Source organism: Camelus bactrianus, chromosome 36 (genome assembly GCF_048773025.1).
Source record: "Camelus bactrianus isolate YW-2024 breed Bactrian camel chromosome 36, ASM4877302v1, whole genome shotgun sequence".
NCBI lineage: Eukaryota > Metazoa > Chordata > Mammalia > Artiodactyla > Camelidae > Camelus > Camelus bactrianus.
The window spans coordinates 8,789,936-8,808,323 of record NC_133574.1 but is presented as its reverse complement, the minus strand read 5'-3'; the positions used below and the strand labels follow the sequence as shown (position 1 = coordinate 8,808,323).

Sequence of the window (18,388 nt, the reverse complement as noted above, 5' to 3'; positions counted from 1 at the left end):
GTTGACAGGTTTCTTAGACATGACACCAAAAACACAAACAGCAGAAGTAAACATAGATACATTGGACTTAATCAAAATTAAAACAAAACAAAACAAAACAAAACTTTGTGCAGCATAGGACATTCTCAAAGAATTAAAAATGTGACACACACAATAGAAAAAAATTGCAAATCATATATTTGATGAGAATCTAGTATACAGAGTATAGAAAGGATTTCTATAACTCAACAACAAAAAGACTTAATGACCCAAATTTGAAAACAGGCAAAGACCTTAAATAGAAATTTGTCACAGAAGATACACAAATGGACAATAAGCACATGAAAAGATATCCAACACTATTAGTCATTAGGGAAATGCAAATCAAAGCCACAATGAGATATCACTTCATACCACCCCTTCCACCATGGCTATTTAAAAAAAAAAATTGCAAATGCTGACAAGGGTGTGGAAAGATTAGAACCTTTACCCATTGTTTTGAGGAATGTAAAATGGTGTAGCCACTACGAAAATAATTTGGCACTCTATAAATTAACCATAGATTTGCCACTGTGACCCAGCAATTCCACTCCTGGATATGTGCCTCAAAGTTCTGAAAACCACACATGCTCCTACAAAATCATGTACATAAATGTTCATTGCAACATTTTTCATAATAGTCAAAAGGTAGAAACCACATAGGTGTCCATCTAGTAATGAATAAATATGATATATCCATACAATGTAATATGAATGAGCCATAAAAGGGAAGAGATACTGATACATGCTGCACCATCCATGAGCCTTTGAAGCACTGTGCTAAGTGAAAGAAGCCAAGTATAAAAAGCTACATATCACACATATCCATCGTGTGAAATACCCAGAACAGACAAATCCACAGAGACAGAAAGCAGGTTATTGTGGCTTGTTCAGGAACACTGAATTAATTAACAAGAGACAATCCATTTGGGGACAAATTTCAGTGGATATAAAATTATATAAATTTTTATGTACAAATCTCAACTGGTTGGATAAATGAGGTTAGGAAGTGTGTTCTTTTCTAAATCCATGCTAATAAGTACCAGTCTCCTTGTATGTGAGAAAATTGTGAAATATTTTTCTCACCATCCTTAGAGTTCTGTGTAAAGCACTAAATGAAAAAAAATTCTACTTATATTATTTTACATGATTAGTGAAGATGGTCTGGTTCTGAACCTTTAAATCTTTTTTTCTCTCAAGATTCTTGAAACATGTACAAAATACAACAGGCAAGGCTTAGCATTGGACCATCACTATAAAGCTATGCTGAGGAGAGAGATTAGAGAGGTCAAATAATTTCCATCCCTGCCCTGTGCACCAAATACACATTCAACACTAAAATAAGTGACAGTAAATGTATTCTACAATGAGAGATCAAAAATATATATCTAAATCGATATATTTAAACACCAAAGTAATTTTTGAGAAGGAATAAAGGGAGTTTTACTAAGAACTACTAAAAAAAGAATGGTAAAGACACCATAATTTTAGGCAAAATACACATTCCTCTTTTATAATTTTGAAAGGACTGTTTTTTGCTTAAATCTGTATTTGTATAGATTTTAATCTTAGTTCCAATCTCCTTTAGATGTGCATTTAGTCATTCAAGGGACAATATGATGGCATTTCAAATACTAATCAGACATTATGGTGTGATGGATGCTTTAATATTTTACTTTGGCCTTCCCTTCAACAACAAAAATAGTAACTTTCAAATGACATTGATCCTTTCAATGATATTGGTAAATTTGGGAAACACATGGCATATCTGAAATGCTGAAACAAATCCCACTAACTAAAAATGACAATATCATATTTGACCTCTTGATTAAGGATCCAAGTGAAAGAAAATAATTATAAAAATCTCAAGGTCTTGTTAGTTTCTTAATAATGCTAGGTCCATTTTTAGAGATATTTCTTTACCAAAGAGTACAAACTTACCATATCAAAGTAAATGCCTAGCTTCCATCAAAAATCATAATAAAGATGTTTACAACATGGTACTGGCCCAGAGAAGAATATATGGGTTTCTTTGCTCCTTTGAATCTCTCACAGAGGAGAAAAGATATAATTTGTTAATTACACCTGAAGCATTTTAAGTTTTAAACAAAGTCAGTGGGATATCTGGAAATTATACAGAGTATCTTTATATTCCTATACAAATAAAGTTTTGTTAGATACCTTTCCACAGCTTCTCTTCGGTTAAGTCTTTTCTGCTGCAGCTCAGAGATCTGGAATCACACCACTGTGTCTGTAAGACAGGCATTTTAGTTTCTCTTGCAGCCTTTCATTTTCTCCTATTAATGCAATGGCTTTGATGACTTTATGGCTGCTGACATAATGGAGAAATATTTGAACAATTCTTGTATTGTTTTAAAAATTCACAAGGGGAAACAATACATATGTGTAGCTCCTTTCCCCTTATTTGTGGTGTTTTAAACTTATTCCTGAAGTGTAATGTACATATTAACAAAAGCATACTTCATAAATAACTTTTTAAAATAGAACTACCATATGATCCAGGAATTCCACTTCTAGGTATATATCTGAAAAAAATTAAAACACTAATTTGCAAAGATACATGCACTCTGATCTTCATAACAATATTATGGAATAGCCAAGATATGGAAGCAACTTGCATTTCCATCCACAGATGCATGGATAAAAATGGATATATATATACACAATGGAATAATACTTAGCCATTAAAAATAAAATTTTTCCATTTGCAACAAGTCCATGGATGGACTTGGGGGGTATTATGCTAAGTGAAATAAGTCAGACAGAGAAAGACAAATATTGTATGGTATCATTTATATGTAGAATCTAAAAAAATAAAACAAACTAGTGAATAAAATAGAAATGAAGCACTCACAGATAAAATACAAAACAATCCCCCCCAAAGACAGCTACTCCTACATTACTTTTATCAACATCAATATTCAATCTAGATCGACTTAGTCGTAAATGTATTTCTATTTGGCTGCATTACTTACATTGAAATTGCTGAGTCATGGGATACTCTTATTCAGAGCAGCAAATACTGCCAAATGTATTTCCAGAGTAATTATATCAAGGTGCATTCGTACCAGCAGTGAAAATAGTTATGATCGCTCAGCATCCTTGTCAGGGTTTGATATTTTCCATTATTTTGTTTTTTGCCCTTCGGGGTGAAGTGTACGTGTGTCACTGTGGTTTCAGTTTGCATTATCCTATCCTGAATGAAATTAAAAATGTGTTCACAAGTTTAATGGTCATTTAGATATTTTCTTTTGAGACGTGCTTGTTCATGTCTTGTGTCATCTTTTTGTAGTATTTCATGCCAAATATTTATTGATTTGTAAGAGTTATTTTTATCTTTTACATATGGGCCACTCTGAGATATACGTGTTTGATTCTGTACATCTAATAAAAATATCCTCTCCCAATGAGAGTTTCCCTTTCCACATTATTACTTTTGATGAATAGAATTTCTTAAAACAGTTCAATTAATTTTTTAAAATTTTATATAGTTATTGCTTTGTGTGTTCTGTTTTAAAATTTGTACATATTCCAATATCACAAAGATTTCTCACTGTTTTCCTCTAAAATGTTTATTGTTTACCTTTCACATTTATCTAGGTAGGACTGATTCTGTATAGGGTATGGGTAGATGCTCAGGTTCTTTTATTTTTTCCTCAAAATAAATATACAAATTACCTAATAGCATTTATTGAAAAGATCTTTCTCTTTTGGAAAATAGTGATACCTCTGTTTTAAGTCAGGTAACAATAAGTGTGTGGATCTGTTTCTGGAGTCATTCCATAGCTCAGTCTGTCTGTCCTCAGGAAAGTGTTTCTTTAATTATTAAAGCTTTATAACAGGCCATAGTATCTGGTCATGTAGCTTCTGCAACTTTATTCTCTTTCCTCAAGATTATCTTTGCTATTTGTGGTGTTTTGCCTTCCTGAATAAATTTTACAATAAGCTTCTGAGGTTCTAAAAGGAAGAAAAAAGAAGGGAAGAAAGGAAGGAAGGAAGGAAAAGTGGGAAAAGAAAGGAAGTTGGGGCAAGGGAGGGAGAAAGGATTTATGTTGGGATTATACTGAACCTATAAATCAATCTAAAGATTCTAAACTTTGTTACAATAATAAGTCCTCCATTCCATGGACAAATGCGTTATCAGTTTACATTAATTTATCTCTATTAAATGCATTGTTAATTTTTATACCTACAATTGCTGAGGGCTTAAATATTTTTTGTTATATTCATTCCTAAATTAGGTTTCATTTTTTATGGTTTTGTCATTTTTAAAAATTTCCTCAAATTTTATTTTCTAATTTGTAGTTGGTAGCATATATAAAGTTGATTTTTCTAAGTTCTTTTTGTATCCAGTAATTTTGTTAAATTCACTTACCATTTTTAATAAATTATGCATGGGTTTTTCACTATATAGTTAATCATAACATATACCAAATTTAGAAAAAAATTGGCAGTATGTGATTTTCTGTTTTAATATCTCATTTTTTTCCCTTTATTATCAAGAACCAACTACTATGTTCAATACATACTAAATATTAATGGTGAGACTGGGTATCCTGATCCTGGGACCAATTTCAGGACACAATTTTCAATGTTGCAGTATTACGTTAGAAGTTTTATATAGTTTTTTTTTTAATGTAATGATGTGCATCCATAATTATATCATACAGAGCATTTTCACTGCCCTAAAAATTCTCTGTGCTCTAACTATTCATTCTCTCCCTATGTGTAGAAATTTTGTAGATACTGTTCATAAAGTTGTTTTCTTCTATTTTACTTTGCTAGACAGTTTATTACAAATGGGTGTTTAATTTTATTGTAAACCTATTTTATAGCTTCTCTTTTAACTTATAGCAAAATTAATTACATAGATTGATTTCCAAGTGTGAAATCAACCTCACATTTTTGCTTATATGCTGTATCCTTTAACTGTATCACATATTCCAAGAAAAAATGTAACATATAAAATGTCTGTACTTTTGAGTAAAGGTCAATATTTTTTCCATTTGTATATACCAGTGTAACTTTTGGAGAACCTAGGGTCTTTCACTTAATATCATATTCATTCATTTTTCTCCCCATCCCTTCCCCTCCCCCCTCTACTTTAGACTTGATTTTCACTTATTTTATTGGTCTGTCTGTCTATACATGCACGATGATATAATTTTTAAAATAATCTAGCTTTATTAAAAGAATTGATATCTGTGAATGGAAGTCCTCTGGATTCTTTCTTCTTCTAACATATTGCTCTGGTTATCCTGGATCTTTGCATTTCCATATTAATTTTAATACCAGCTTCAGTAATTTTTTTTTAAATAGAATTTTTCAATGACTTAGGTCCAGGAGAGCCTGGAGATTGGAGGGGTCCCATCCCTCAGGGAATTGAGTGCATGCACCTTAGGACACATGTCTGCATGTTTACTGGTTACTCTGAGAAGGGCAGAGGGTGAGGGATTGGAATTTGTTGTCCATACCTGATCCTATTCTTGGCAGGGAGAGGGAAAAAGGCCCAATGGCTTCATTAGTGTTTTAAACCTTCAGAGTAAAAGATGTCTTGTTGGAAGACAGGGTTGCCCCTGGGTGTGGATGAACAAATGTCCCCTGCAGGAATTGGTCCCCCAACCTTAGGTCACCCAGAGAAGATTATGGGTTTCCTGGGGGGGTCTCTGGACATGTTTCCTCAGAGATCAAATTTGAATAATTAGAAGCAGGGGCCTTCCTTTCCCACTGGCCAGGGCCAAGTCCTAGGATGTGAAACTGACATTGACCAGTGGAAGGTTTTACTGCTTAAGTAACTGCTTTGGTCACAGAACAGGGTGGGAACATATCTATGAGGAAATTCTGATTGTCCCTCAAGCTTAGCTTCTGGGAAGGATTCAATTGTTTCTCTCCACTTAGCATAGAGTAGACACTAGGATTGAATTGTTGCTAGGTCACGTGTGTTAAAGGAGGACCAATTTTTGGACTTAAATCTGGATTCAAATTTCACTACATAGCCTCATGATACAAGGTATAATCACTGTTTAATCTCTTACATGCCCTCTGCAAATATGTGCCTTGGTAGTTGGTTGTGAGCTTCAAATGACATAAAGCATAGAAACTTCTGACATGTAGAGATGCTTAAAAAAATTATACATCTTATAATTATATTATTATAAAAATGGAATCAGATGGACCATTTCAGGAACCAAGAGTAAACAGAGATTCTTTTATTTTAAAATTTAAAAAAAGAATTTTGTTATTGCATTAAATCTATAAGAAAATTTAGGGAGAACTGACTTCATCACATTTATTTCCTCTAGTCAATTGGCACAGTATATTGCTGCATTTGTGTCTTCTTTAATAACTCAATAATGTTTCCATAATTTGTAGCCATAATGTCACACAAATCACTCATTAGATTTTTCTTTGAGTATTTTTCAGATTTTTTTTCAAGTGTGATGGATTGTTTAAAATTTTATTTTTACCTGTTTCATTCTAGTATATAGAAACATAATGAACTTTTGGTATGCTGAACTTGTATCCACCAATTTTGCAAAATTCACCTTTTATTTCTAATTTTTTAGCTTGAAAATTCTTTTGGATTTTTAATTAACACAATTATGCTACTTGAAAACAGTTACACTTTTATTTTTGCTTCCCTGAGCATATACATGTTTACATATAATTTAACAGAAATCTGAGGTGTCAGCAACCACAAAGGAGACAGAGTTAGAGCATCATGAAGGCCAATATTTTTAATGCATTTTTTATTGCTGTATACATGCCCAGCACACAGAACAGTCACTGTCATCTTCCACGTGTCAGTATGCCAGTATGACAGGCACTAGTATTTAAATATTGTGTGATACACACACACATGAAATATTTTATTAAAAGACACAAGCATACCTTTGAAAACAAGATTATTTAATGGTAGATGCAGTGAAAAAGACTTCCCTTCAATTTCAACATAAATATTTGGCAACGTGAGAACAGGGATGTGGACTTCAGTCTCTTGCCCTAAAAGTTGAGGACAAATCAAAGTTGATCAATACTTGAATATCTATAAGTTGAAAATGAGAAACATGTTTCTAGTTTGCATTCCTTTCACCCATTACTGCTTTCTAACAGTTAATCACATGTAATAAACAGTTGTCTATAGTCTAATTTGTTTTATATGCATTGCCTATTAAACTTTATATAGGGAATTTGCACAGATTTTTCCACATCCTACACAGGGCACCTTTGACCTCTCTGTTCCTCAAACTGTAGATCGTAGGATTCAGCATGGGAATTACCAAAGTGAAAAACACAGAGGCTATTTTATCAGAATTGAAGGAATGACTGGACTTGGGCTGCATGTACATGAAGGAGAGAGTCACATATAACACAACTACCACTGTCAGGTGAGACCCACAGGTGGAGAAGGCTTTGTACCTGCCTTCTGCAGAGTTCATCCTGAGGATGGCCTTAAGGATCAGTATGTAGGACACAAGGACAATCAGAAGAGATGAAACCAAATGAAACACTGAACAGATCAGTATGAACAACTCAATTTCTCGGGTGCTTGAGCACAGCAAACTTAACAAGAGAAGACTGTCACAGTAGAAGTGACTAATGACATAGCCACAGAATGATGAAGTAAATATCTTTATGGTGGTTATCAGAGACACAGAGGCACTGTAAAGTTAGGGGACTCCAACCAGCACCCAGCACATGCTTTGGGACATAACTACACTGTAGAGCAGAGGGTTACAGATGGCCACAGAATGGTCATATGCCATTGCTGACAGGATGAAAAGCTCACCGATGATGAACAAGATGAAGAAATCCAGCTGTGTGGCACACTAATTACAGGGGATTGTGTTTTGATCACTTATAAAATTTACAAACATTTTGGGCCCCACAGTTGTTGAATAACCAAACTCAATGAAAGCCAGGTGTCTGAGAAAGAAGAAGTACATGGGTGTCTGTAGCCTGGAGTCCACCTTGGTGGGGATGACCATGCCCAAGTTGCCCACCACTGAGATCATGCAGATGATGAGAAAGAGCCCAAATAATGGAGCCTGGAGCTCAGGGTGGTCTGTGATTCCCAAGAGAATGAATTCTTTCAGCTCCATTTGATTGTGTCTGTCCATCCAGGCCATGGAGGAAATTAACTGTGGGAAGAACCATTAGAAGAGACACTGGGTTTCAGAAGACATCATCTGTGAAAAGTCTAGTATTCACAGTCATCCTGTGTAAGACAGATCCCATTATTTTAGACAGAGTGATTTAAAACAAGACTCACCTCCCTCATTGAACCTGGAACCAAATTTAGAGACCGTTACAACCTAAGATCTAAAGCAGCCATCTTATTTTTGTGTGTCATGTACTGGTTATCACTTCAAGGTACATACATTTCCTTTACAGCTCTGTCAACAATGTCATCAGAGAAGTTCGATCAGAGTGGGAATTCTTACATTTTTTCAAAATTTTTTTTCATTTAAACCGCACAAAATTGGTTACAATGTATCAATTTTAGAAAGAATTATAATAAAAAGTAATAACCCTTTGCTTCCTGACCTTGCAATTTAGCCCCAGTCTCCAAAAAAATGCTATTAAACTAATTTAATAGACTTTGATTCACTTCTCTTCATTATAACTCCACATAGACAAATGGTATTTTCATTCCACTATCCATTTGATTTTTTAAATTTTACTCTCATTCAACCATGCTTTTATGAGTTTTAAATATTGTTTAGTGATGTTTATAATGATAGAAAATAATTTAGCAAATTTTTAGTAGTCCCCAATATGCCCACTGTACTGCACATAAATGACTTATTTCTTCAAGAAATGTGGATCTGAAACTTCAGCAAATGTGTGCCGATTTTTGAAGTTTCTGAGCTTTTCCTATATTGCATACCAAGTAAACCCTGCATCTGTAATTGATTCAATCTGGGAAAGAACAACGGATAAATATGCCCACATTTGCTTTGACCTTAGCCCAATATCTCTGAAATGATGGATTTAATATTGTAGTTGTTATATTTTTCTAGAACATTTTAAGACAAGTAAAAATTAAAACCATCTAGTAAACTACTAGGATATACTTATCCAACAGAAAGAAACATCTCTGTGAAGGAGAGAATTCTCTCTCAAATGCCTCATCAAATGGCAAAGGATATCACTGCATGAAGGATAAGGATGAAAAATAAAGATGTCATAGGGAACAAGAGGAACTAGATATTGCATGATTCATTTGAAGTATTTGAATTTTATTTAAATTTACATAGACAGGACAAGACTATACTGTATAGCACAGGGAAATACATACAAGATTTTGTGGCAGCTCACAGTGAAAAACATGTGACAATGAATATATGTATGTTCACATAAAACTGAAAAATGTTGCTCTACACTGGAATTTGACACAACATTGTAAAATGAATATAACTCAATAAAAAATGTTAAAAAAACAAATAACACTGTTTAGAATAAATAAAAACAATAAAATTAAGAATAAGAGGGGAATTTCATAACTTTGATAAAATATTTATAAAAAATAAACAACTACTTGTAAAAGGAGACAAAACTTTATTGAGAAACAAGACAGAAGAAGTGAATTCAATATTAATTTGGAAGATTAAATCTGCCTCATACAAGTTACTTTCACAGACACAAAAAGGAAAAATAAGCATTCATTAGCAGCAAACAAACAAGGAAAATGACAAAGTCTAATGCCTTTAGCTACAAAAAACTATACCCAAAGAAAGGAAGTTTCCACCACGGCTTGTTCATAATGGCAAACCTCTTCATCCAAACATTTGCCGTTTTTACAAATCCTTGGAGTTCTTCTGAAACTGAGCTGAGCTGATGTTTTTATCTGATCCTCCCCTCAACATCCCCACCCAAGCACTAACTGGAAAGAAACAAGGAGGCTGAGCAACAAGACTGACTCTTTTCAGATGGAAGCACACACTTCAGAGTTGCACCAGGACTTGGGGGATGGAACTGAAGCCCACGGACGTCCTCTTATGCAAATGCAAACACCCAATCTCAACTAAGCTTTCTAGAAAACTTTGCAAATAGCCTCAACTGAGATACATGTTTGGTCAAACTGAGAATACTGTATTCCCACACAAAGGAAGGAGAGAAAGAACCAGAAAGGATAAAAGAAAGAAGAATCTTGAACAGCTCTAAAACTATGTCAGGCTCACCAATCTTTGACTGAATTAGCATCTTCAAAAGTATGTACATATAGTATTTAAAGACACCCATACTTCTCTCATCCAGCCCAGCTAATAAGGCTACAAGTCCTTCCTTATATATGTTTTACTCCCTATTGTGTAAAAGAGTTTGCATTTTCTCAATAAAGGACCACTAACTACAATTAGGTGGTGTTAGTGAAGGATATAAAATCAATGTAAATCTTTTCTAATTACAACTTTGGAATTTGACCAACTGTGCTGCTTAGCAAGTCCTAGTTAGAAAACACCAAATTTTTGTAACTTAAGATGTTCAGTATTATACTCAGTGTCATCCCCTAAACCGCTATTATGTGGCTTGTTATAATCCTTGAAGATTTTTTAAAAACTGTACTTCTTCATTATAATCATGTAGAATAATGCTAAATTCTAAAATGCGTGGGTCAAATTCTAAGAGCTAAGTAACAGTTGGTGTTTTATCTGTGCCAAATAACGGACCTTTGGAGAGATATGGGAAGGTCTCCTGCTCTCCTCTTTCCATCCTTCAAAACATATTTTTTCCTACTCACTTGTGATATGCACAATTTGTAATACAAAAAAGAGATCAGGAAGAAAATGTGCCTTAATGCATGTAAGTACGTTATGAGCAAGGCAAGGCAGTATCGTGGGCTAGATTATGAAGTGGCTAAGGAGTGGCGAGTTCACCAGTACTAAGAGTGCAATGCATGCGCTAGATTGATGATTCTTCCAAAGACCGATCTTCCTTGACCACTTAATGCCATTGATTTTAGACTCAGTTTTGCCCCCACTGTCAATATATAGGCTATACTCCCAAGCCTTTAGCCTCACCATTCATACAAAAATAAATTTATGTAAAGCTAGTAGGGCAAAGACATCCTTTCATGGTGGTGTGGTGGAGATATTAGCCCAAGTCAAAAATCTATTTTGTATTATTTTGGCTTTGCCATCAACTTACAGTTACAAATATCACTGTAGCAGACATACCTGTCTCTCATCCCTTGTCATTTTGGGTCACCCATGACTTGGCTTGCAGCCATGCTAGATTATTTTCTGGCATGCTGGTAGAAGCCCATGTCCCATGACCTCTTTTTCTGAAGGCATAATATCTTGAGATCTTGCTCAGACCACAGGCTAGGCACTTTGGAAGTGCCTGAGATTTAATGTGTTGAGGAGCAATAACCAACCAATAAGGGACAGGAATCAGTGGATAATTGTCCAAGCCTTTCTAGCCTTCTTCTGAGTAATTCCTAAAAGAAATCTGAAGGGCACTGCAATAAATCTTAAGTGATTGAAACTTAGTTGCATATAGCAGTAATCTATTCTTTAATGCACACTTTATTAGCTTTCTCCCTTCTCGGTCTCACACTTCCTGTTTCTCTCATTTTTGCTTCCTAGAATCATCTACCAAGTTAACTTTATATACCCAACTCCTGGCCTCAGAATCTTCTTTTGGGGAAATTTGCAATCTGACAATTATAGGGTATTAGCTAAAAGAAAAAAAAAAAGGCCATAAATATGTAGAACACAAATGAAACTCTATGGATACATGACAATAAGAGATAATGATAACATTGTGTTACTGAATAACTGAAAGCCTGATCAGAAACTATAATATCGAGGCATTGACACTTAGAATCAAAACCTCAGTCAGCATCTTTGCTTAGACAACGTTCAAGAGCTTTCAGGAAATGCTTATTCCCTCTTCAGAAGGCCTATGATCTAGAATCCTAGTATAAATACAGAAATAATAACATAGAAATGAGGTCCCTTATTACCTTCAAAGAACACCAATAATTGTCAAAATATATCATTTATCTAGAAAACACAGTTATGAAAAAAGTGTATTAATATTCATGGTACAGAGTACTCTGAGACTGGCATTGGTGACTAAAACCCATATCTGTAATTTAAAATTGAAGACAGGGGTCAAGAATTGTCATTGGAGCTAATCTAGTAATTAGGATAATCAGTGCCATCTACTCACCTAAAACAAGGAATGCCTCTTTGTTCCCCAATGTGATTACTAGTCTGACTGCAGCCAGAAGAATTTATGTGTCTGTCCCCTTTGAGATACTCCTCTGGGAACTTGATGCAATTCCTTGGTTATTCCCAAAGCATCTGAGAACAGGAAATGATGCCACTGGTCTTTGTTAAGTATTCAAGGTATTTTTGATTTCCTTATAAAAGAAACATTCTTTATGTACAATTCACCTGCTTTATTTTTAAGTTATTTTTACTGCCCTCACTCAAATATCTGGATTTAAGTTTATTAATTGTTGGATATATGCATTCATCACCCATAATTACTTCAACATTCAGTGTTTCCCACAATTCTTTTGCTACAAAGGAATAAACAACACTGTGACTCAGTATGGTGACTCAGGGGAATACGAGACATGTCCTCATATTAATTTCAGGGGATGTATAATTTCCCAGGTGCAAGTCAGGAGAAAGTGACAAGGTGGTGGGTCAAGTGTTTGTGCCCCTGACTGCAGAATCAAATGGAAATACATGAGTGTTCACTTGCTGATTGAATTCATGCCATTTCTAAACCATCAGGTCAGCTGGTTAATTGACCACTGCATTCTGTTAGCTGTCTTCATATTAAAGCCCATTAAAACTCCAAGTGATTTGCTAAAAAATAATTTCCTTCTGACTTTGAAACTCATGAGATAGTATATCAGTGTATAGATAATTAGAACAGAATATCAGCATTCCAGACCTTTCAGTAATTGTAAAAAATGATTTGCTATAATCTGGTCACCTATAGAATGAGAACATTAATATTTACGCCACAGTGTTGAAATAACTACTTTTTTAAATGTGAGGAGGAATCATAAGAAGGCTAGCCCTGATACAATTCTTGACATTAGTTCAATGATATTCCTTGTTCAAGGTAAATAACAGAATTTAGAATCTGAAAGGACGTGTTCATAAGCCAGGTTCATGATTAAAAGCCACGTGTGGTGTTAGACTTGCTCTCCAAAGTTTACCCACTTTAAAGTACCAATATATTTAAATGACCAAGGGGAAAAAAACAGATGCATCCAGGCAGACTAATTAAATGTGTAAAGCAATGAAGATACAAAGCAATTTCCTTTGAATATGTCAGTTTTGTGTTATAAATTTAAGACTGCCCTATAATTGAACTTTGTCACTAAATGCATGCATTTTTAAAGCATTAGAAAATATTGGATCACAAAATTAGTGTTATAACTAATCATTGAATAGAAGTGGCAAGAACCTTAATCCAGATATTTCATTCTTTTTTAAAATATATTTTTATTGAAGTACAGTCAATTTATAATGTTGTGTCAGTTTCTGGTGTATACCATAATACTTCAGTCATATAGGAACATACATATATTCATTTTCAAATCAGATATTTCATTCTTTACCTTCATGTAACATATGTGATTTGTGATTATTAATACACACCAAAACATTATTCTCTCAGGATAAATCCAATGAATCACATTTTGATCATTTTTTTTTACTCTATTCACTCTTTATGTCTCTGGATTATTCCTTAGAAAATAAAGAAGTGTTATGATTGTGTATTCTGTTGATACTAAAAAATACACACACAGCTCACCACAATTGTATTTTCTACATTACAGTGAGCTTAAATTGACTTGGCTCAAAAAGAGAGTGAAAGACTACCAAGTTAAATACTTCAGCTAAATTCCTCTTTAAAGAGGCATTTCTGCTACAGGCAAAAATGAAAGTTATACTGGGTACAACTAAGTCAATATTAGAATATATTGAAAGGATTTAGAATTATGAAAAGGAAGTGACAATAACTCTTGAAGAATTCAATAATCTATGATCAACTTTTAAAATTAATATAAGGCTTCTTCAAAAATATAATTTAATGGAAGACAGAAAAATCCAAATATCTTAGAATCAACATTGAAACACTAAGTTTGCAAAAGAGGAAAAGTAATAACAGCCATGTGCTGAGCACAGGCCACAGGAATGGACTTTTGCATACATTCCTTCATTTCCCTTTTATAGCAATTGTCACAGCTAAAACATCCCAGAATCAAGTTTCAGCCCAAGGTCTTCCTCACGATGCATGTACTTTTCACCATCCTTCCCTGCCTCCTGTGATACCATGGTTTCTCTCTGTAACTGACTTCCTTCTTGCTACTCTCAGTGAAATAAATAAAATAAATTAAAAATTTGTATATCCCTCCATGAGAGACAAAAATGATTCCCAAATGTCATATACCCAGTGGTTGACTGACAGAAAATTTTCTCTCCATTCACTAATTTTCCTACTTTTGAAATAAAGCCTCTTATTCTCACTCCCTCTATTTACCTTAAGTTATCTTCCATCAAAGAAATTAAATAAAATTTCTAACTTACAAATCTATTGACCTAAATACGTAAGGAGTCTTTCCTAGTTATGTCCCCTGGCCTTCTTTCACTCAACTTTTATTCCACTCTGAGTTAACTAAACATTTCTATCTCAAATTTAAATACTAAAGCATATCATGTAGTTTGAGATACAAGATTATAATTTCTGGTGTATTTTGTAAATTATGGAAAAGCTTTCTTCTTACCTGTAGAAATGGAGCTACTCATTTCATGAAGCCACACTATGCCTTCTGAACATCTGAACTCTTATATCAGGTTCTCAAGCTCTTCTTGAAGTCTACAGGGATGCCCCAAGGTGAAAACACACTAATTCCCTTCTGGGACCAAAAAGGAGCAGAAGGATTTTGGTTTTTCAAATGGTAAAAAGGAGAATGGTACACTTGTAAGTAGTATGAAAGATATTCTAAAACTCATTGGGTAATTAATAGAGAGGGTAAGATATAAATAAAGCAATATGAAACATTGACAACAAAAATAGGACAGTGTGTGAATAACTGTAAAATTCTACATAATAGAACATTAGAATCTTAGGGATCTAACAAAGATGAAGGTCAAATTTGAGTTGTGTAGCATCTTGTGTCATCTTGGGAACCCTTTATACTAATTTATAAACTAGTGCTAGGCTATGTACTTAAAGAAATTCTTCAAAAAATTGTGAAAAATACATAAATGCTTAAGCCTTACACTCAGAGATACTAAATTAATAGATAGGGAATGGAATCTGATTTTTAAAAGAAAGAAAGAAGGAAAGAAGAAAAGAAGGAAATAAAGGAAATATGAAAGATGATACTGATATACATACAATTATCAAAAAAAGATCTGTTTATTAGATGCATTCCCAAATGATCCATATGTTCAATGCAACTCTAATTAAAATTAAACAAGCTATTTTTTTAAACAAATTGACAAGGTAATTCTACAATTTATTTTAAAAAGCAAAGAAAGTAAAGTAGTCAGAGCAATTTTTAAAAAGAAGAGTAAAGTAAGATTTATATAATCTAATTTCAAGATTTGCCACAAAACTAATACATCAAGGAGTATGTAGATCAATGGAATAATCTTCAGCAATAGATTCACACTGTGCAGTCAATTGATTCTTGATGCATTTGCTAAGGAAAATATACAGAGGAAGAACAGTATTTTTCTAATGATATGAATGTATAGAATAGCCTTATGTCACAAAAAAACAGACATGACTCATTCTTTGCATCATATATAAAAGTTGTCTCAAAATAAATCTTAGACCTTAATGTAAAACCCTAATACAATATCATTTTTAAGAAAAAAATTAGGACAACATTTTTGTGATTGTGGGTTAGTCACAAACTTTTGTATAAAACACAAAATTCATGAACCCTAGGAGAAAAATGATAAATTATACTTTATTACATTTAAAGTTTGTTTTGTGAAAGACCTTGTTGAGAAAATTAACAAACCACAGACTGAATAGCTATTCAATAAAGAATATGAATATTGAATAAGAATATGAATTTATTGTACATAATATACAAAGTACTTTAAAAATTCAATAATATGAAAACAAAAGGAAAGATAAACAATTAAAATATGGGCATACATTTGAATATACACTTCACTAGACACTGGTAGCAACTAAGTCTATAAAAAATAATGTTCAACAACATTTGTGATTAGAGAAATACAATTTTAAAACCACAATGTGATCCCTTAGTATCTATCAGAATGACTAGAATTTTTAAAATATAATAGTAGGTAAGCATACAAAGTTCTCACAGTGATGGAGCGCATCTGGAGCTCTCATCCATCCACTGCTAGGAGGAAAGCAAAATGGTGCAGCTCACCCAGCAATCTCACTCAGTCTGATTTACCCAGGATAAAAGAAAACGTGTCTACACCAAGACCTGTATGCCAATATTTCTAGCATCCGTATTCACTATATTCTAAACCTTGAAATAACCCAAATGCCCATCAACTATTGAATGGATAAGTGAAACATGGTACATCTTTACAGTGGAATACTATTCAGCAATGAACAGGAACAGGGGGAGGGTATAGCTCAAGTGGTGGAGCACATGCCTAGCATTTATGAGGTCCTGGGTTCTATCCCCAGTATCTCCTCTAAAAGTAAATAAATCTAATTGTCTCCCCACTACCACCAAAAAATATAATTAAATAATACAATAATAACTGTATCAGTCTCTCACAGTCCCTTTGTGACTGTGAATGGTTGAGATCATGTGGCAAACTGAAGAAAAATATAAGTTCTACTGGATCTCCCTTGTTAACCAATGTTAATTTTCTCTATTTTGGTCCTAGGTGCGTGTTTGTGTGGGTATGTATGATTGTGTGTGTTTTATTGTATGTGTATATTAGATACTTTAAAATTTATTCTGCATAGATTTATTTAATCTGAACAATCTATAGATAATCTATGTAATAGTTTCCAAATAGGTTAATATTTAAGATTCATGGATTACGTGGCTTACAAAATCCTACAGAGCTTTAAACTTTTGAGGTCTCCTCCACATTTCCATGGCTTATTTTTCTTTTTACTTTTCTTATTACCTTGAATAATAAACTTATAATAAGCTCAAAATTTATACTTTACTGTTTTTAACCAAGCACTTTGTAATTTGAACAGAGTAAATGTGTAATGAATTTTATTGACTATAAATCCATCTGCTAGATTCTGCAAAATAAGTATTGTGGTTTTACATTACTATAGTTTACCATATTTACTTACTTGTTGCAATGTAAAATGGCTTACATTGCCAGGATGAAAGCATTGGTTCTCAGAGAAATTAGTGCTAACCCAGTGTCAGGGCTATGGTATAAGAATATGTCTCACATCTTAAGGTTTCCTATATAGGGTTAGACAATGTATATATTTTTTGAAGGCATCATTTTAAACCAGACATTGAAAACGTTATTCATTTTATTCATATCAACATGTAGTACATTATTTTAGAACCACTTACTTTTTTTATTATTGAGTAAATCATCGTGTTGCTGTTTTGAACCAGAAGATAATTGAAGGATATTCCCCTTGGGGCATCTCCTGTGGGTTTACCAACAGTTAAGTAACTGAATATAAGAATCTGAAGGAACCATATTCACAATGTACTGATGATTGCATTTTCTGTTCCATAGGTAAGAGAAATTTTCAGATCATCTGCAGAATATTTCAGGAGTTGGGATCTAAATTATCAAAATTAATTACGTTATAAAATCCCTAGTACCAAGGCTTTCTGTTGTTGCCGTTTCTACTGGTGAATAGAACGCATTCATCACAATGTAATTCACGCAGTGTCGGTCTAAAAATTGAAAAACAATACTTCTTGGAACAAAACAAAAGCAAAATGGACAATACTGTTTCACTTTTGTAGAAGTAGTGAGTTTAAGTTTTTATTTTCCATCTGGAAGAAGACAGTCCAAGTCAAAGTAAAATGGGAAATTTATCAACAGAAGCCAAGAAAACATTTGACCTACTCACCTATCTGGGGGCTTATGTTTTGACGTGAGAAAAATAATCAGTAATTTTTTTATGCTTGTTTTGTTAGTTACGTAATGCAGAAGCCACTACTACTTGTGTCATAGTGCTTCTCTTGTCTTAAGGGTTTGAAAATATCCGAATGCATCAAAGATCATGTTTTATTTTATTTCAGTGGGGGTGAGGGGATGAGAGGGGGAAGATCAGATCCAGAATGAAGCCAGGATGTAGTAAGAGGTGGGAAGAAGTGGTGAAAAGCACATATACCCTGGGGGAGATCGGGACTCAACCTTGGCCAGCACTT

At 33.7% G+C, this 18,388-nt stretch overlaps 1 pseudogene; it reads right to left on the bottom strand.

The window, feature by feature from the left end:
• Positions 1–7,217: 7,217 nt before the first annotated feature.
• On the bottom strand, positions 7,218–8,168 carry LOC141576132 (olfactory receptor 8K3-like; annotated as a pseudogene).
• Between the last annotated feature and the right edge of the window lie 10,220 nt (positions 8,169–18,388).